At 38.0% G+C, this 22,408-nt stretch overlaps 1 long non-coding RNA gene across 1 annotated transcript in view; it reads right to left on the bottom strand.

Moving 5' to 3' along the window:
* LOC139122508 (uncharacterized) overlaps nt 1-21,955 on the bottom strand; it is a 60,176-nt gene extending 38,221 nt beyond the window's left edge. The window contains exons 1-2 of the long non-coding RNA XR_011549492.1: nt 21,856-21,955; nt 14,315-14,413 (exon numbers count right to left, since the gene is read on the bottom strand). This is a non-coding gene — a long non-coding RNA (uncharacterized lncRNA). The remainder of the gene's footprint in view (nt 1-14,314; nt 14,414-21,855) is intronic.
* Between the last annotated feature and the right edge of the window lie 453 nt (nt 21,956-22,408).

Below are 22,408 nucleotides of genomic sequence, written 5' to 3'. Positions count from 1 at the left end.
GTTTGACTTGCAGACAACTGCACATTTTCTGTGTCTGCCTCATTGATATTTCTTTTCAAGCTTTTGACAGCAGTGAACGTTGTGGTCGAGTAAACTGTAGATGTATACTCTCCTTTATTTTAACAGGTATGTTTGGTATAGTATTTCAGTGATTTTGCCGAGTTTTGCTCAGTTGAAAGTTTGGATGAGATCGCCGCCCATGAGGAGACGCGCCATGTGTTTCATGAGCTATTTTTAGCCACTGTGCAAGTGAACTGATGATGTGTCGATCGATGCGTCTAAAAGACTTATATATAGTTCTCAGTCATTGAAAGGGACAAGTGGCTCCGGCGATAGATGTAAACAAATCGTCTCCAGTGTTGTTAAAGTATCATAGCTCATTTCTGCTAGTTATTGAGAAAAGGCCTTGTAGTTTAGTGTAGTAGTGAACGTCGATTCTGATCAGCTGTTTAGTTTTTCATGCATGTGTTGAAACAGTACGCCAAAGTTTTCATGGCGTTGCCTTGTTGTAAGAGATCGTTGATTTTTGAGATTCATTAAAGAGTTGACTTGCAGACAACTGCACATTTTCTGTGTCTGCCTCATTGATATTTCTTTTCAAGCTTTTGACAGCAGTGAACGTTGTGGTCGAGTAAACTGTAGATGTATACTCTCCTTTATTTTAACAGGGTTTCCCCTTACACTGGCTACATCCAGATAAAACGCAAGTAAAAGTCACGAGTGGGCAGCTACAACATGCAATGCATTGAATCGAAACACATAGGCGCGGGATTGATCCACTTTTTGTAAAATAAATTCAACCATAAAAAGTTCAAACTGAGAATGATACTGTCTTATTTCCTACAAAGAAATGAAACGTAGCCTCATCGTACTTTAAAATCTGTCCCGAGCATTCTATTGCTTTGTCTACTTGCGCTTTGTTCTTCAGAGTCAGAATCTGACTCTGATTTTGAACCACTCGTCCCGGATGCCCGGGGTTGCCTGTGCGCCTTCAAGTTAATTCTCCTCGAAATCACTTTCTGAATTCTGGTCAACACTATCCTCGCTAGAAGCACTTGATAAAACCCTGCAGCTGGACGCCAGTGTGACTTCCTTGCCAGTGTTTACTGGGCGTCTGTGAGCACCGTTTATAAAACTAACTTTGTTCGTAGTTTAATTAATGCAAGAACCGCTGATACACTTTCGTGACAATAGCGTGGTACAAATGACGTCAATTATACCTGTTGGTCTATATGCAAATACCGCTGCCTGTCTCAGGCGCGAAGAGGCCCCTTGATCACCAGGCATGAACAAGGAGTCAATTTCGCCCTTCGCGCACATCGTTCTGAACTGACACCATATGCAGTCCATAGAGCGGTCCCCTAGCTGAATTTTTGAAGGGAAAAATAAAAACTTGGAAATCATGTCATAGGCACTTTAATCATCACTTCAATGGGACCAAAGTAATCAACTCCAACATTTGTAAATGGTGATTGATGTGGCTGTACTCGGTCAGCTGGCAAATCGGCAATCTTCTGTTCTCTTAGTTTGGCCTGCTGGCGTGTGCAAATCACACACTTGCTTAGTATACTTCTTGCCGCAGAATTAGCATTCAGAATCCAATAACGTTCACGCAGTTTGGATAGAATGTAGTACCTTCAAAATGCTGACTCTTCTCATGAATTTCACGCAATATCAACTCTGATACATGTGACTTTTTTGGCAAAATTACTGGATGTTTTGACTCCTTTCAGACAACATAGACAGAGAAAGTCGTCCACCAACACCTAACAAACCATCCTTTTTCCAAAATTGGATCAGTCGTAAATGAGACTTCCTCTGGGAATCCAAACTGTACAGCTGTTTTTTTTTCTTCTTGTCCCTTCAAGATCTCTATTTCTCCAGAAAATGTTCTCTGTTGAACTATTTAATGATGGCATGCTCTGCCTGTTTCAGATATTTCACTGTCAATCACTGTGTCTTATCTTGATTGCAGTCTTTTTCATGCTTCGAACATCTTGAAAGCTTTAATGAATCTTTGGATCCATGCCATTGATCTTCTTAGTCGATACCAACTGGAGCTATGTTTGATTTGACCTTGAATGAAGTCCTTTTATTCACTGGTCTCCACGTGGTGTTTTTGGTGTTTTTCTTTACCTCTGGATCACCTGGGTCAAGTTTACCATTGATGTTACCATTCCCTGACCATTATTTTGTGCAGTCCATAGAAAGTCTGGACCCTGCAGCCAAAGTTTGTTGTCAAGATATGCATCAATAGTTTGACCTCGTAAACACTCATCTTTTGGGTTGTCTTTGCTGTTTATGTATGCCAAACTTGATGGTTTTGATTCACCATGAATCGATGCTATTCGATTTCCATGAAAGTATAAAATCTTGTGCTTTCATTATTATATTCTGCAACACTGTTTGCTGTCAGTTCAGAAGAATGATCAACTGACTTCTAGATCCAACTTCCTTCTGAGTAACCTATCCATGCGCCCGGCTACCATAGCTGCCGTCAACTCTATGTGAGGAATTGTTATTTGCTTTACCAGTGCCAACCTAGCCTTTGCCATCAGAAAGGCAAGTGAATGTTGTCGTTCTTATCAATCATCCAAATATTTGACACAGCTCCATACCAAGATTCGCTTCCATCGGATAAGTGATGTAATTGTATAGAATCTGTATCACCATATTTCCCAGGCTTAATACTCCTAGGGACCACAAGTGCTCTTCTAACAATGGTAGATATTTCATTCAATCTTCCCATCGTTTAGGTATCCTTTCGTCCAAGTCAAATTTTCCTTTGCAAAGCTCTTGAAGTATTATCTTTGGTGGTAAGAGGGCAGGAGCTGCGATGCCCCATGGGTCGTAAACTGAACTTACAACTCCCAAGATACCTTGTCTGGTGCCAGTTTATCTTTGATCTGTTCTTAAAATAAGGGAGTCTGCTTGCGCGTTCCACTGCATGCCCAAGGCTTGTTTCAAAAATGTGAACTTCATCCGACATTCTGCTGGAGGTCCATCCAAGTTGCCATTTGGCCACCAGAGGAAACGCTTGTAATCGTGATCTTCTTTGTGCACTCTGACCTGCGTAAACATTGCCTCAATATGCGACATCAGTCCTATTCGATTCTGCTGAAATCTCCCCAATACTCCAAGCAACGAGTTTGTCAAACCAGGACCTTGTAACAACTCTTTGTTCAGTAAAGTTCCTCTACACTCTGCGCTACAATCAAAGTCGACTCTTTTTCTACACTTCTGAGGATGGTAGACTCCGTGATGAGGAAGATACAACTTCTTTCCATCACGGCCGTGTAACTTAGACCGTGGCACCCTCTCAGCATAGCCCTTTTACACTACGCCTTTAATGAATGCTGCATACTCGCAATAATATGCTTCATCTCTTTTAAACCGTTTCTTCAACTGGTTCAATCTGTATTCTGCAACTGTTCTGTTGTCTGGCAACATAGCATTGCCCTTTCGAAATAGTAGTGGTACCTGGTAATGTCCATCATGGTACTCTGCTTCTGTATCCATCATTTTCATGAATCTTTGGTCTTCTATTGAGTGTTCTGGTTTATCATCGATAGTGCGCTCACTGAACTCTCTGTTGAAATATTCCATCAGCTGCTGGTCAACTGCTGGCCCTACCTGTATCCTGTTCACAACAGAAATCGCTGATCCCGAACACTGTAAGCTCTTACATATCTCCTAAATTTCGAGAAGTCACTAACTCCATCAAAACTCCGTAAACTTCTATAACTCCGTAAAAACAGATAAACTCACTAGGCTACGACCAAAAGTCCGCAGTGGTCGACGCCATGCTTCTAGCTTCAATATCAATAAAACTAGCCCACATTACCGATTGAGGCGCAAACTCAAACTCGAGTAAATTTAGTTAAGGTGTCATTACATGCAAATTAGTACTTGATTTACATGTTACTACTGTTTGCACAATATTTGGGTACTTACACATCAACATCTGTAAAAGTTTCATGAAATTTGCTGCAGAATTTCTAAACATATCACACCGTAACAAATTTAGTATAATATGTGCATTTGAAGTTTCAACATTAACAGCTTTCTAATACAAATTTCGGAATTACTAATGGGGCATGATTCAGCCTGGCACCTTATACAAACACCAACATTGCAGACAACAGTTAACAGTTGACCAAAAATTATTTTTACTCCTTGGAAATGTATGAAAATATATCATTTGAGGTTTCAACATACACAGTATCATGATAAATGTTTGAGAACCAATAAGTTATTTGACTTTGCCACTTACAAACCACTACCTCGTTGCATGATCTGTAGGGTATAGAAGATATTTTCATGATACACTGCAGTTGGCTTTCTTTAGCAAGTGAAAATTACTTCTATACCAACGGATCATGCAATGAGGCTGTGACGTTCTGTTAATGTGTACATGTTCTCTTAAAATATATGAAAATGGACATTTCAGACACAGAAATATGCTGTCAACAGGGACTATATTTTCTTATACATATTTGCATAAATGTATGTGTGAATATATTACTATTTTTTAACATTGATGTTATGGGAAGTAAAAATGCAATAATTAGTATTACCACAGTTTATCTCTTCACTTTATATTTTCATCATTTAAAGTTAACAGAGTAACTTGATAAAAATATTATCACACACTTTGAATACATGTCAAAAGTTAATCTGTCCAGTGTTTTTATACAATGCATATCAATATCATTGGGATATTATGCTGAGAGTTATTATTTGGCCGTAATTTGATAAATCACACGTGATTCACAACATGTGATATATTCTTTTATGCACTACATACTTTCTTTGGAAAGGATCAACTGTAATATTTGATTTAAGAGGAGTTAAGAATCACAATTGTCAGAATTTTGGGACCATTAAAGGTGTTTCTATACATTAATTTTCTAAAAACGCCTATACAACTAGTATCATAGGTATATACCTGTATTGTACACCACTAATTATACAACACCACATTGTCACACCATGTAGAGATATTACAGAATTAATCTATATACCATACGGTACGACATACCTTCCATTGAATATAATGCAATGTTATCATTGCACAGGGCGAGCGGACATAGATTAGATATATCGAAAGTTCTGGCATGTACAGAAATATCTTCCCACCATTCAGCTTTTGTGAAAACTTTTTACTGGTTCATTATGTCTATGATCAAATAACATGTTGACACAGTGTTGAAATGTCAAGTGTTACATTTGCATTGGAACAAATTCAACTCGCCATCCCCAATAACCCCTAACCCTAACCGCATATGATGGAATGGATGCTAGTATTTTAGTAAACAAGTCAACTCACTGTTCAAATTCTTTCAGCTATGTTCTCGAATATCTTCTCGTGTAAATTACATCTTTGCAACGCTCACATCAAGTATTACTACATTTGAAAAAACTAACAATATTGAAGCAATTACAATTGAGAACGACGTGAAACCGCATTCCATATTCCAAGTGAAGCAGTTAGCCACTATCACGGCCACACAAGTAAACAATCAGTCACTTTACCAGAACAGAGAGCAGAGTGACCTATATCCATTATGAATATGTATTTCCATTCTAAGTTTAGGGATCAAGTCTTTTGCGAAAACATTCATTTCTGTCTAAGTGAGTTTGTTTTCATATTGAAACGTTCGAGTTTTGCGAGTGCATAAAAGAGACCAACCCAGCGTGTGACTGATTTAAAGAGCAATGAACCTAAATGCGCATGCTTATCAGCTGAGGAGAAGTTAGTGAAACAGCGTGCAGCAGTTGACTGGAGAGCGGAGTCTGCATAAGGAGAATGCAAACAACGCACAGGCAGAGAAAGAAGAGCATGTTGAGTGCTTGTGTGCGTTCTGTATGTGTAGTGTTTTACGCAGATATACAGATTCGGATTGAGACGTACCGACTTACACACCAAACCCAATGTTTATGGTTGTAATGATAACATCAAAGACACAGGCAATCTCACAAGTCCTGGTTGCTCAGAAGTGAATGTGATGGGCCTCCTTTAGTCTTCAGTCCGTAGTAGACATAATCATGGACATAGGCGTTACCATAAGCCTAAATTAAACACATTTATTTCCAACTGCCATTACAAATTTCATGAAATGCTTCCATTTTTACAGAAGCCTTAAGTCTCCATCATATTTATTCATACTTATGTATTTGCTCTTTTCATCAAGGACTTGAGAAGATTGCATGCCTCCGCATTTGGGTTGTCTTTGACAGAGCCAAACAAGAAAACCGTACAGACTCGTCAGTATTATTGCTGATATGGCACTGTACAGACTATATTAGCCTGTTGGTTCAGACCCTATTTTTATGTAGGTCATTTTCACACACATTCATGACCTGAGTTTAATTAGTCTAGAACATTCTCAAGGTCACTGCCCTTAACGACCTCACAACCTTGAATTCAATAAGTGGTGTTTGGAATGTTCTGGAAATTTATTAGTTGTGTAAGAGAGATAATTTTAGAACAGTAATTAGCATGTCAATAAAAGATTGTTCTTATATGCTCTTATGTAAGCACATGGGTATAAAAAGGGACGTGCACAGCTTGCAGTCAGACATTTTGGGATCGTGTCCCTTGTGTGTTACTTCAAGTCTTTGGAAACTCCAGCAGTATTAATTTCAAGACTTTTCAAGACCTTCACAGCAAACGCTGGATTTTTACTGTGGACTTTGTGCCACTTCAAGCCTGCAAGCCAAAGGACTGTTCATTCATCCGACTGACTGTTACAACTCTGAGAGTGGAGTTTTGCCGTCCCTGCTAAGATAAGTAGTTTGTACACTTTTACAGTTTGTATTCTATCACTGACTTAGCTATTAATTTTATTTTTCGTAATAAATTTCTTTTTATATGGAAACTGCTGAGTTCACCTTTTGTTTGTTTTCTGTCACGTAACAAAGTTGGGGGCTCGTCCGGGTGCCGAATATTTTGAGCCGTTTGACACTATGTTCCAGCCTTTTCAAAACTACTGTACATTGTCAACTCAGCGACATTTAATCATGGTGGAATTCAAGCCTGAATAATTTATGGATGGCCTTGATCAGGACACATTTGATTCCCACAGAAAAGACAACTTCATAGCAATGGCCAATTTACTTAAAATTGAAGTCAAAAGATCTATGCACACGAGGAAAATACAATATTGCAAAACATTTAAATAATTTAGGCTAATTTGAAGAATCCATCTTAAAATATTATGAGCCCGAGTATACCTTTGAACTAAGAAAACTAGAAATACAGAGACAGGCATTAGAAAAGGAAAAGTTACAAAAGGAAGAAATACAGAGAGAGAAGGAAAGACGAGAAAGATTAGAAATGGAAGAAAGACAGAGAGAAAAGTAATTGCAATGGAAGAAAGACAAAGAGAGAAAGAAAGGGAGGAAAAAGAAAAGTAAAGAGATTTAGCAGAGGTTCGACTACAGGTATAAATGAAACCTTTAGAGCTTGGACAGTCAGGTAAATTCTTCGTTTCAGACAGTTTTGACATCACTAAGCATTTCAGGTTACTTCCCCCTTTCCAAGAAAAGGATGTTGATAAATATTTCTTTCATTTTGAGAAAATTGTTCGGAGTTTGAATTGGCCTAAGGAGTCCTGGTGTATGCTTGTCTTGGTCCATTTCAAACCGAAGATCGTACAGCGAAGCTTGACCTCGCGATCGCTTCCGTCTTCATTTGTTCATCGACCATTTTGAGTTTAGCTAACGACGGCCGACAGATGTAGTGTGCCGTTTTCATTGGCGTATATTAAGGTAACCACATAGGAATCATCAATTCAAGTAGCAAATAGAATCGTCCGTTGCAATTCCCATTTTTATTGAGGCAGTACACGCAAGACTGTGCAGCATCGTAGTACAAGGCGATCATATTAGTCGCTCGTCTTCTGAATTTTGTTTCAAATAAAAGCCATTGAAAATTTGGTTACACAGCTTGTGAAACTTGTCCGTATCATTTCAGAAGGTAAAAAATATTTTAGCTATGAAAGAGTTCAAAGTTTCTCAAAAAAGTAGCCGGCGAAATCGTGAAGGTAACAGATCAATTTCGCCGGCTGCCACTCTTAATGAAACCCCTGAATTAATCTAAAACATTCTCAAAGTCACTGCCTTTAACGACCTTACAATCTTGAATTCAATTAGTGGTGTTTAGAATGTTATGGAAATTTAATTAGTTATGTAAGATAGATAATTTTAGAACAGAAATTAGCATGTCAATAAAAGTTCTATATTGTTCTTATATGCTCTTATGTAAGCACATGGGTATAAGTAGGGACGTGCACAGCTTACAGTCAGACTTTTTTGGGATTGTCCCTTGAGTGTTACTTCAAGTCTTTGGAAACTCCAGCAGTTTTGTTTCAAGACCTTAACAGCAAACGCTGGATTTATACTGTGGACTTTGTGCCACTTCAAGCCTGCAAGCCAAAGAACTGATCATTCATCCGACTGACTGTTACAAATCTGAGACTGGTGCTTTGCCGTCCCAGCTGAGATAAGTAGTCTGTACACTTTTACAGTTTGTATTCTATCACTGACTTAGCAATTAGTTTATTTCGTAATACATTTCTTTTTATACAGAACTGCTGAGTTCACCTTTTGTTCGTTTTCTGTCACGTAACACTATGAATAATGAACATCATCTGGTCAAATGACAAGGATCTTCTTCATGTTCCACAATGCAGACTGAAAACTTATGGTGAACGTGCCTTCTCGCGTGCTGCTCCACTTAACTGGAATATTTTACCCTTAGAAATACGGCAGTCTTGCAGTCTGGACAATTTCAAGATGAGCATCAAGACCCATCTCTTCGAAAGAGCCTACTGACACCTTGCCATATCTTTGTACAGCGCCATTGAACACTACTTCATAGTGGATACTTGCGCTCTATAAATTCTTCTCATTGATTGATTGATTGATCTTCCATTTACAAATAAAGGAATTGATGCCATTAATATACTTCACAAAAAAAGCTTACATTAACCATACGTGTTTACTTTAAGAACCAGTGTGTACCTATTCTGTCATATCGGTACACCAAGACAATCTTTAACAAAATACTCAAGCACAATAAGGCATTTTGGCACTTAGAAAAATCGATGAATTCCTTCAGAAACCTGCATCCAGTGACTGCTCTGAATGACTGACCTAAATTTGGTTGAACATCACCAACCTTGGAAGATATCATCTTTTCGACCCAAGTTCAGAGAACCTTGCAGGATCAACTAGAACCATAATTTTAAGATAAAAAAGGACTCTGTTGAGGAATATGCCAGGAAAAGGGCTAAAAGGGAAGATGTAGAGCTAGACACAATGTCAGAATGGGTCAAATCTGTTAGGAAATTAGTCCTTGGCCCTATTGGCCGTATTAAATCACATATTTGCAGAAGATTCAATTCTGTATTTCAGGATCAGGATGCCGTCAAGTGTCTGAATGATATCCATGACAAATATGTTGTCGTCCCTGCCGATAATGCCGTCAATAACATTGTATTTGTCTGTAAGAGATATTATTTTAAATGTGTTATAGCCGAACTTGGTGTAACTAAGACCTCCACCAACTCCACTGACAGACAATCAATGTTCAATAAAACTGAAGGTTTGGCAATCCATAAGTCATTCATGGATAATTTTAATATTTCAATGGAGGATGACCGCAATAAGTTGCCTAGCATACACTGGATACCAAAACAACAAAACACCATAAAAGATAGGTTTATCGCAGGGTCTTCAAAATGTTCAACAACATAGATATCGAAGAAACTGTCTTCTGTTCTTTGTGCCATCAAATGGGGACTTCGGGCACACTGTGATTTTGTCTTTCCTCGCAGTGGTATAAATCAAATGTGCATATTACAAAATTCAAAGGAACTCTTGGATAATTTGAAATCAAGATCTGTTTCAAAAATAACATCTATTAGAACTTTCGATATTTCGACATTGTATTTCACAATGCCTCATGATAAATTAAGGAACGCTTGACAAACATAACCAACCCAGCATATTTCTACAAAAACGGTTCATACCTTTACAAATTTGTTGTATTAGGGTATGATACTACATGTTTTGTCAAAAACACAACTGTGTTAATGATTTTTATACCGAGAAATACAACATCAGTATGCTTGATTTCCTCATCGACACACATTTGTTGAATTTGGAGAGCACATTTTCCAACATTGTAGTAATTCCTATGTACTAACTGTGCTTCCTTGCTTGCTGACTCATTTCTGTACTCTTACGAGGCAGAATTTATCCGGAAAGTAATCAAACAGAAAAAGGTCTCTGTAGCTGGAACTTATAACTTAACATTAAGATACATAGACGATGTTATTCCAAGGAATAACTCCAAAGTCAGTGACTATCTCACTATGATTTTATCCTCCAGAATTGGAGATTAGAGAAACTACAGAAACGGCCTCTTCTGCTTCATAGCTGGATATTTTCCTTGAATTTGACTCTAACGGTCTACTTTCTACATGGCTGAATGACAAGAGAGATGATTTTAACTTTAGTATTATCAATTTCCCATAGATCATCATTAATATTCCACTCTCACCAGCTTAAGGGTATACATTTCCAAGCTCATTGGATATGCAAGAGTAAGCAGTTCATATAGTGATTTTCTAGAGAGACATAGCCATCTCTCTTACAGACTTTTCAATCAAGGTTAAACCAGAGAAAGACTTGTCTTTAAATTCAAACGCATTTTCTTGGCAGGTTTTACAAGCTGGTAGATAAATACCGCATCGTTTCTTCGACAAATGATCGCTGATGGCATCAGTGACAATGGACCTTAGTTGGTGGCCACTACCTATTTGACTTACAGATTGATATATGACAGGTGCCACAAGTGGGGTAGGATGTGCTTACTACTTTCGAAACACCTGACATCACTTCTTTGCCTTTTGGCCAGAGATCCATAAATCTTTCCTTCATGAATTTGGCTTTCTTGAATGTACCGGTGCTTTTTACTGACTGTTCTGTGCTGTTTTGTGTTTATGTTTATAACTAGTGTATTACGAATTTTGCCCTAGTGTTATGGAAAGGGCAAAATGTAAGGAAATGGGGATCTGCAACTCTTTAATAAATATTTACATTTGCAGCGAGAAAATTCGGCCATGTTTTTTACATAACGAAGAAGGTGGATTTACCCTCAGTACACGCGTACTTCGCATATGTGTGGCAAAAAGTTTGGACGCTCTATACTGTACAAAATGGGGGGCTTTTGGGCTGCTGTAATTGATTATCGTCTTTGAGCCGCATACCTTGATTTGCCCGAAGGACATGATGATTCCACCCGCCGGAGTTTACACGAATACAGCTCAATAGAGAATCAAAGAGGTTTTTATTTTTAAGAAAATTTGCACTATTCTTTTCAACGAACATGATGGATGTATACATACATGATGGATGTATACATTGAATTTATTTTGAAGTGGAATACTGGACAGTTAAACTTGTTGTAAAAATTTATACGAGAACGCAGTTATATAGACGTAGAAAACCAATTATTTTGTGTATCAAAATCGTTTGTCGTCAATTTTATTACATCGATTTGAAATGCTTTTAACTTAAAGCGCAGGGTCGTCGCGCCGCGCTTGCGTGGTTTTTTTGTTGATAAACATAAATTTTTGTAAACATAAGTCTTCTCAACTTCAATCTGAGTGAGATGGGAGCAGTCCCCCACTTTGTTAAGGCCTTTGTAAGACTCAACATCATGCAATAGTAAAATATTAAGATCGGAAGCGAACTTCAGTGGTATAAACTCGTGTAGAGCTACGAACATTGGGACACTACACTCAGCACATTATGTCGCTGAGTTTACTGCACGCAGACACAGTGAACAAAAAGCTTTGATCGCGCGCGATCACGCTGGTTATACACAATGCTATGTACAGTACAGTGAGAATACATAACTAAAATGATCAACATTGCCTATATATGTAGACCAGCAACAAGCACAATGCCTAACACAAAAATTACACTCAAGACCATGATCGGCTAGCCTGAGCAGGACACGGAGATGTTGTTGGGAGACGGTCACCGCGTTGACGTACACGGATATAGAGAATCCGGTCCCACAACGTACCGGCCGGCCCGCGACGACTTGGCCCACAACCAACTGTTGATCACCATGTCTTACTTCTCCTAGTATTACGTGGTAAGAAATAGTAAATGTCAGGAAACAATAGACAAAACGAGCGAGTTTTCGCGGCATTTGGCAGGAAATTGCACGGCTACACCGTGCATGGACGTATCGAGAGATCCTGTGCCCCGGGCCTGTGCACGGTCATGGCAGTGATCCAACCGCTAGCTGGTGTAGGCCTACCGGTGCTGGGCAAACTTCGTTGTTGTACCTCCTGATTGCCGGGTAGGTCTGAATCCTCTTTCAAGTGAGATAACCCCCACATAACAAGAAGACCTATGAAAGGTCCTTCGCTTGACTTGATACCTGTTCTCAGAATTCTCGTTTGCACCCCAAAACGGGGTAAACTTTGTTGTAGTTGAGTTTGATTCTCCACAGCCGAGTGTAGCGCGCCATATACCTGGTTTGACACGGACGTTCATACAGACCACGGAACGGAACAGATGCAGAGATGCTTCTTGCTGCAGTGGGCATTGCTCTGCGAGCTGTAGATTTCTGTAGTTTGAGTTGTTGTCTTTGTACAACTTGTTGTACTCCTGTCGGGCCTCTTGAAATGAAAGCTCTGGTCCTTGCTAGCGATGTCGAAAACTAGAGCCCGGTTGTTGATAGTCTGTTGGCGTATACATGCGTACATGCGTACGTCTAGCACTATGGCTCGAGCGATAACAGTAGCCGAGCCCCATTCAACTGATTCAAGAAAATCATGAGCAAATGTGATCTCAATCCAGCGTGCAATTATTGTTCAATATTCAGCAGATATTTAACTTAGATTAATTGACCTTTTATTGCGTGTTACATTTGGTTAGTTGGTATGCTTGTGACAGATCAGCCGCCATTTTAACAAGCGGCAATATCGCAAACATTACAATCAACCCGTAACATGTGCGGCGTTCTTGGATTTGTTTACAACAGAGGGGACCCCCTCAGGAGGATGCGCAGCGCGACGACCACTGCGCTTTAATCAGACAGCTTAGTATAAATAAGCTGCAGTTTTATAGTTTATTGACATATCCATTTATATTTCATAAAATGGACTGTCATTTACATTCTTAAAATGAAACTGACATTTGAATAAATGTATAAGATTCATATTCTTATTGTATCAATATGCTGACTGCTCCAACATAGTAAAATGTAAAACCAATGATCGGAGTTCACACAAAAAACAAAAATCCTAAAAAAATGTCAAAATTCTTATATGCTTACTAGACGCTTGGAACAGCAAATACTATATTCTAAAGTATTTGTTATTTCCATTCTACACTTTGGCACAGTACATAGGCTGATGATTAACCAGACGTGAGCGAAAGACTCTGACCAGTATACATGTAGGACTATACGGATTTACCTTCCCTCATGAATAGGAATTACAGCTCATGGATAATATTGTTAGAACCATTACATTCTTATTGGGATGTAGGCAGGAAACCCACATCAAAAGTATTGCAAAATCTTTTGGAAAATCAGCAAATTTTGAAATAAATTAATAAAATGACAATATTACTTGCTCAAGAAAAAAACATCAAATAGACTACTGTCGAAGTTGGGTGCAGCACCTTTGGCGAACAACTGTCTATCACCATATGATTAAAAGTATAACATGCATTTCTGAAAAAATTGTAAGTCAGGTCACTAGAGCTCTTTCAGTACATCATTCATGAACTTTCACAAAAGACCGTACGTCCGAACTCTACATCCTAGACAACGCGTTGTCATTATATATTCATATCATACTCAATTTTAAATGCTCTTGCAGTATCAAACTATAACGCAACAAACTACGATTTTTACTGCACATTTTATCTAACCAGGCCAACGGATTTTGATATGTTTTAACTGCAAATTCCTTCCCGTAAAAGTAGGATTCACGCGTTTTACAGCCAAAACATTTACTATGCATTTTCTTTCTTTGGCTTGTGAATTTCTCTCCCTGGAAAAGGATTTTCGGCTAATATAGTAAGCCGGATGGTTCTCTCCTCTGTCATCATACTGGGAGAAAACTGCACAAATTTCTCAATCAGATGTGACACACAGTGACTAGACGCCCAATTACATATTAACTAAGTACTTTTGGGGGTTTTTTCGATGTATATTATCGTACCATGTATTAATTGTTGCATCAAGTAAACTAATCGTAAACATGTATTTACATACCAGTCTGACATTCATAATCCGATGGAGGTCTTCGATTTTCATGATGATGTTTACTATGATAATCTCTCCAAGCTGGCATTTCTTCCCTCCATTTATCAGCTGAAATTAAGGCAGAAAATATATTTGAAGAATACATCCTAACTTTATATGCAACTGCATGACGAACAGGCGTGACAAAACCTTTCTACAATAATGCTGAAAATTGATTATTTCCTAAAGAAGACGACGCTTATTTGATGAGACACTTTTGTTTGCGTGATGGCGTTGACTATCATCATCTCGCTCACCATGATGAGATCAGATTAGCACCATGTACAAAAGACATAACAAAGAATGAGTCTCTAGTTTGTAAAAGCTAGATTGAAATATGTGATTTAACACATTTCTGTTTAAGTGTAACACCGTACACAGTGCCGATTATGATAAATTTGAAGTCAGCATTAAAAGCTACAGTCCACTTTGCCTTAGTTCCCTTGTGAAAACCTGTTAACTCTTAATAAAAACATCGTATTAGTCCTTATTTTCTCTAAAAGTTATGAAAGGCATATCAGTTTGATATACGATATTTGAGATTCCCCAGATAAAATATTGTTGCAATTACACAACTTGCATTAAGTGATTGCCATTCAATATTCAGTTATAGTCCTCACGTTGCAATAAAAAACACGGACGGGTGGGTTAAGGATATCTGGGAGAGAAATTTCGAAATTCTTGGAGTAGTAGATGTTAGACTTGAAAGTTTTGCTGATCGTATAAAAGGGAGACTGTTTTGTTTCCCAAGCGTTTTTATGATGTATAGTTTTTAACATGTTGAGATTCGATTGTTTGGTGGGGTATTCAATGAAAAATGAAAAACATTTTTATATTATCCACTCATTGTAATTATAGTAAAAAATTGTAATAAAACTTTTAATAATTTTGTCGCATTTCATGATTTTTCGTTAGGAAAAAATCTATTAATGTAGGAATGCCATGGTTTTTTCATAAGAAAAAAAGATAAAAATGCTTGATATACAACCATATATACACATTTACTTGTTATGTACATGTGTCAAAGACGTTAAGTGTACACGTACGTATGTACACTTGGTGTGCAAAGATCTGCATTACGTATACTCATGATCTGCATAGATATACACTACGCATATCGACGTATTGAAATGTTCCATATACAAAGACATACGTTCCGTATGCAATTAATATTATGTTCCATATACATCAATATACGTAATTATTATACACCTACTGCCGTAACCTATGGGAGTTTGACCGTCCAATAACTTTCCGTATTTTGTATAGTACGCGGAGTCCCGAATACGGGAGACGCGCGACGCGCCTGTTTGACCTTTGACCTAGCGATTATCGGATGTAAACAAACTATTTTACGGTGAGTTATAGACATAATAAATGTATTCGTAGTATGAGTTTAAAACATGCTAACACAAAACTGAGTCTAAATGCATTTGATTTTTATTTTAAAAAACTAATTAAATTGAAAACATTCAGCGAAGTTTGCTTGTGCTGCACTGAAAATTAATTGGCTTTGTGCCAACGGAGCAGTAATCGCGCGCGTTCCACTCATATCGCGCATGCCGCATCCCTCAAAATTTACCATAGAATTAGTTTATACGGAAGATTAAAGGAGGGGGGTGTATAATAATAGGCTTATACACAAAATACGGCCCTGTATGGACGAGGGCTCAGTGAGTGACGAATTGGACTCGCCTTCGGCTCGTCCAATACGTCACTCATTGAGCCCTCGTCCATATAGGGCCGTATTTTGTGAATAACCCTATAATATACTGAACGCATATCATTCATTTTGTCCGGTGACAGTTACTTGCTATTTTTTGTACAACATGCTAAAACACAACATTTTGAGTTTGTAAAGGTATATATTGAGAAAAAATAGTTTTTAATAATTGATTTATATCTCAGACTCGATGTCTTTTTTCAACTCTATGTATACACGGTATACATACATTGGATATGTTTGGAGGCTGAATACTGGACAGTTAAACTTGATGTAAAAAGTTATACGAGAACGCAGTTATATATACTTCAGAAAACTAATTATTTGTGTGTATCAAAATCGTTTTTTCGTCAATTTTAATACATCATTTTGAAATGCTTTTAACTTAACAGACAGCTAAGTATTAATAAGCTGAAGTTTTAAAGTGTATTAACATGTCTATGTATATAAAATGAAACTGACATTTGAATAAATGTACAAGATTCATATGCTTATTGTATCAGTATGCTGACTGCTCCAACATAGTAAAATGTTAAACTAATGATCTGATTTCATACAAAAAAACAAAAATACTGTCTTCCTTCAGGGCTTTGACTTTGTTGTATGTACCGGTGCTTTTTACTGTCTTTTTTGTGTAGTTTTGTGTCTATGTTTATGACAAGTCTATAACGAATTTTCACCTAGTGTTATGGATTACGGATAGGTATGATAGCGTTTATTTCACACTGTAAATAAGGCAGATTTTGCTTGTGAAAACAGTGATAAATTTTAATTTGTGCAAAAATAACCGTACAAAGCTACGATGTTAAAAATGACGACTTTGGTTTCAAAAGCCTAAATCGTATAAGACATGGAGCGTATGCGACGCACGTGACGGCACATCGTCTGCGTTTCCACTGTAGGACATGGAGGTAGGCCTACTTTGGCTTTGTTCAGTGCATCTTTGTATCCCTTTTGTTACCTGAAAATATCTCAAATTCCGACGGCAATCAAGAAAATCAATACAAAACGAATGGTGAAGATCGTCTATTACAAAAAGAGCTCTTGGTAATTTTTGCCTGAAACTGCCCGCTACAGCCCAAAATATGCCTTGGTGTACAGTATTCCGCCAAGCATAATTTCTATCGAACAGCGCTCTCAGTAGGTCGCTATTGACAACGGCAAACATTGTATAGATTATCGATCGAAAATCTGCTTGGGTGCCGCTCGTGTGTTGAGGTCACATCATAAACATTTTCACACTAATCCGTATATTTACTTTTACACTTTAACATCAAGGTATCTGTTGTTTCCTGTACTGAAATTAAATCGATGACACTTTTTTTGCATTTTGGTGATACTTTTACGTACGTGTTTAGCGCATTTTGGCGCACCTCGGCGTAGTTTGGCGCAATTGTGAACGAGGATAAACACGCGAGTGAGCGACACAATAATGTATCCGTTTAGGCCAAAGAATATCGATCGATAACGTTCACTGCACGATTACAGTGGAGACTCTACGCCTGTTCACCTCTCTTCTGTGTTAATTTTGCAGTTACTGGAATTTTCTTAGGTGATATTCGCTAAAATTTGGTAAAGATTACAACAACCTGACAGGTATTTGGTCGTTATAATTTTAGAGACGCTGACCGATTAAAATGGGTCAATATAAGACCCTGATTCTGCATATGCAAACGCCGTAAAATCGCCGTTTTGTCGAGGGCAAGAGCAAAAATTCAGCGATCGGAAAAATAGAATGCAACTAAAACATGTTTCGTCGAGAAATTTAAAAAACTAAAACCACAGGATTTTGTATAATAATCAAAGAACACCGTGCCACTTTTCACTATCATTGGTTCAGGATTGAGAAATTTGAATAAGTTCAAATAAGTACTTCAAAATATTGCCAAAAAATATAATCAAGTGCATGGTTTTAAAATTTGAGCTGGAGAGGTTTGATTTTGTTCCCTCCTCCGAAAGCTCCAAACATGAACAGTGTGTTCAGTACATTAAACGCCATCGTTTCCTATGGGAAATCGAGCTGATGAGACACATCGTAGAATGAAAAATAAATCTGAAAAAAAAGTTAGTCTAACTTTTTCATTTCGCTGGTACCTAAAACTTTATTTTCTTTTAATTTCCCTCTTATTTTTATGAAATAACGAGTTGAAGATCGTATTGCTGTTGACTGCGTTTTTACTTAATTTTGCATATGACTGTTATCACTTACGTATTTTTTGAATATCCATGTGAAATTCGTCCCAAAATATTATAATTGTAAGGGCAGCATATACGGGAAATAGGAACTGTTACTCTTTCATCGATATTTAGCTGTGCTGCAAGGAAATACGGCAAAATTTTCAACATGACGCGGGAGGTGATATTGACTCTCTGAATTCGCACTCCACGTATGTGTAGTGAAACATCGGGACGCTATAACTGTAAAAAACGGGACGCCTTTTGGCTGTAGTGGGCCATTTCATGTAGAAAGCGACTGCTAAAAGACAAGAGGAACCATTAACCTTAATCACCATCACAGAGCATCACCCGCTTGCACTTGTCCACTACTTACCACTAACTACCTTCAGGTTTTGGGGAACATCGAGCACCCCAGACAAGAGACCTTTGCAAGCGAAGATGCACAATAGAGGTGACAATCGACATATATTATAGCCCAAACAAGGGACTTTGTGCCCAAGGGTAGGTGACAATTTGCCCGACGTCAGAAGGCAAATGGTCTCTAGCCCCGACGTTGGTCTCCTGGCCGACTTTGAGGCTTTTCATGTTTGGAGCTTTCCGAGGAGGGAACAAAATCAAACGTCACCAAGGAACAACTTTATCTGAAAGTGATACTTCAAAAAGAAAATAATTCGAAGGTCAAGCACATTTTTGGCTGCCAAGTTATGAATGTGCATACCAGTATGCAGGCCGCCATTTTATAGAACAATTCATTTGCATGCGTTCTGTTGGTCGTCGGGTTGTAGCATCTGATGGAAACTTTTCGCCAGTTTCTCGGTTGTACAAAACAATCAATACGTCCTCTCCAGCTCAAATTTAAAACCATGCACTTGATTATATTTTTTGGCAATATTTTGAAGTACTTGATTATATTCGTGACCCAATATTATGAGGTCAAAAACAAGATTGAAGGTATCTGTAACCAAAAGCTACTCCACTTTTCAGCTCTGGACACCGTATGTAAGCATCACACATGGCTGTGCCTGACTTGGATTATGAGTAACCACATGATTGGTTCTTTCTGCCTTTGTTCCCTCTCATGTAGGTTGCTGAAAGTCGGTAACAATGGCCGATTGCATGGTATTTTATTTACTAGTATTGCATATAGTATACTCAAAACAAATCACATTTTCATGTGAATATTACCATCTGACTGAGTAATAAGTCGAAGGACCCAATATTCTTGGAGTGTGGGCATCTGTATCGTCTTCAGCATCCTGAAAAACAGCTATGAATTCGAGACGCTTAAAGAAGTTGGTCTTATGACAGTCCTTGACGAAAGCTAATTTTAAATGTTTTGATATAGGTTATCGTCTTTGAGCCTCATACCTTGATTTGCCCGAAGGACATGATGATGCACTCGCCGGAGTTTACACCATTACATTTGATAGAGAATCAAAGAGGTTTTTATTTTTAAAAAGGAAATTTGCAATATGGTTTTCAACGGACATGATGGAGGTTGCTATAATGCATAATTTTGTTTACTATGACTAATGTTAAACCTGTCAAAAATATCCATAGCTGTTCTCCAACGAACCCGACCACTGATCCTGCTGTTTTAATAGAAAACTGACAAGGGAGCCGATTAAACCAGGTATTGCAGCAGCACTTTTTGCAGCTAGGGTTTTTAACCATTCACCAAACTGCCTGATAATTTCCTTTGCTTTTGTGTACATTTTGGGTGGGCCGTTGCTTGGCTTATCATTATGTCCTGAGCTGCTAGCTGAGCAAAGGCCGGTCTTTAGTCACAGCCAGGGCAATTGATGATATTGTCATGCCAATGGCAGCAAGTAGTGTAGCGAATGTTATACCATGTCATTTGAATGACTCTGTCGGCTTTAGCTTGAGTCATTATTTTAGATCGGAAATTGAATCACGAAGAGACCTAGTCTGTGCAAGTCTTTCATGCGCCTCACTAATTAGGTCATGTAGCACTTCATTTCGATTATCAACTTTAGGTAGTCATGTGCATTACCACTAGCATCACATCGTAAGACTCTAAGTTCATCTCTGAGTCGTACCATATCACCAGACATTAGCTCCTCAGGCAGCACTCTCAATCATAACACATCTTCAGAGCCGGATGTAAAACTCACAAGGTCGGGTCTCTGCCCCTTGAGTCACCCCTATTAAATACCTTTCTTATAAATTCAGAAGCTTCCGGACATTTTATTGAGGAAGCACTAAAACACCTTCCTTTCTCTTTTGGCAGCCTGATGTCTCTTAAACAGCTTTCTTTTGTATAATCTTAGCATCCAAAATCAAAAAATCTCGTGCTGAGGAATCAGTGTCATTCTTCTCTTTTAAGAATACATTAGCCGTTTCCTTTATAAGTTATACTCTCTGTTTAGTTTACCGATCAACTTGCGAGCTGTTGCGTGAGCTGACGCGTGAACTGTTGCATAAGCTGCCATCCAGAAAAGGTTAAGCTTCTGTAAAAGATTTTCATCATGACTAAAATAAACATCATCATCCAAATTTTAATCATCTCAATCCTGGAGTTCTATATTTTCTTCTCCTCCCCTGCGATATTGTGTGTCGGATCTCTATATTACTTCAATTATTTTTTTCAACCCTTACATATATCATCAAAGGCAAAATGCACAACTCAGTTGTTTACAGTGATGAACAGTTGGCCAACTACATTGAAAAAATTAGTTCTGCTTATCATTGCAGTTATAAATTAATGGGAAGAATTGATATTATAATGGTTCTTTCTATAACTAATGGAATTCTTTGTAAGTTCTGCTGTCAAAGCAGCTATTCCAACAGTTCTGGTACTGATAGCCTTAACTCCTGTGCCATGAGTTGTCATTGATGTAATACAAAGAAAAACAGGAGTAGCAAAGAGGCGGGGAAAGTATAAACACTATGTTCCATACAAACAGTTGTTTACTCAAATACAAGAAAAGTCCACGACAGTCGCTGCCCTTGATCTTATTCAGAAAACATTTCATCAGGCACTAGATATACAGAAACAGTAAGGATTTAGTCCACCTCTGAACGATACATGAGACATTATGGATTAAATGGTTATGAAAGTTGATTCAGTTGTAAACGTCTGTAATTATACGCATCAATGAGCCACTAGCCATTGCTATGGCAATGAGCCGAGTGCACGTGACTCAGATTTTAAATATGTCAGGTATCGATTTCACATTTGTAGAAATTACCCGCTTGGATCTAAATTAATACTCATATGCAGGGCCGCACTTAGTAAAACTGATCTAAAGAGGGTGTCAATCTCACAACTATGGTTGAACAGAGGGGAATTTTTGCTATAAAACTGCCCCTGTAGAAACTATCCGTTTGGATCTAAGTTGATAAACTACTAACTAATTAAAGCTCTTTACTGAAAGCTCTTTTTTTAAAAAGACTGCATCAAGAACATCAACCATGAAGGTTCTACCTGCTACAGTCGTTTATGAATTCGTGAATGATGAATAAAACACAGTGACTGGACGCCCTATTACATTATATCTAAGTAATATTTGTATTTTTTATGTCGATTATCGTACCATGTATAATTTGTTGCAGAAAGTCAACTAAATGCAAACCGTGTTGTACATACCGCTCTGACATTTATAATCCGATAGAGGTCTTTGAGTTACAGCATGATATTGAATTCGATAATCTCTCAAAGCTTGCACTTCTTCCCTCCGTTGATCAGCTGAAATTAAGGCAGAAAATATATTTGTAAAATGCATCCTAACTTTGTATGCAACTGCATGACGAACAAACGTGACAAAAAATCCCTGCAATAATGCTGACAATTGATCATTTCTTCAAGACGAACACTTCTATTTGATTGGATAGTTTGCAGGATGGCGTAAAATGCATCCTAACTTTGTATGCAACTGCATGACGAACAAACGTGATAAAAAATCCCTGCAATAATGCTGACAATTGATCATTTCTTCAAGAAGAACACTTCTCTTTGATTGGATAGTTTGCAGGATGGCGTTGACTATCATCATCTCTCCCACCATGATGAGAGCAGAATAGCATCCCGTTCAAAACACATAACAAAGAACAAGTCTCTAGTTTGTACAAACTAGATTCAACTATTTGTCTGTGGGACAAAACCTTCAAAAGGCTGTGGAAGTTGATTTTTTATGTCAGGG

The sequence above is a fragment of the Ptychodera flava genome, chromosome 2 (genome assembly GCF_041260155.1).
Source record: "Ptychodera flava strain L36383 chromosome 2, AS_Pfla_20210202, whole genome shotgun sequence".
Taxonomy (NCBI): domain Eukaryota; kingdom Metazoa; phylum Hemichordata; class Enteropneusta; family Ptychoderidae; genus Ptychodera; species Ptychodera flava.
Note: the sequence above shows the minus strand (reverse complement) of the source record. Positions and strands in the feature narration are given on the sequence as shown.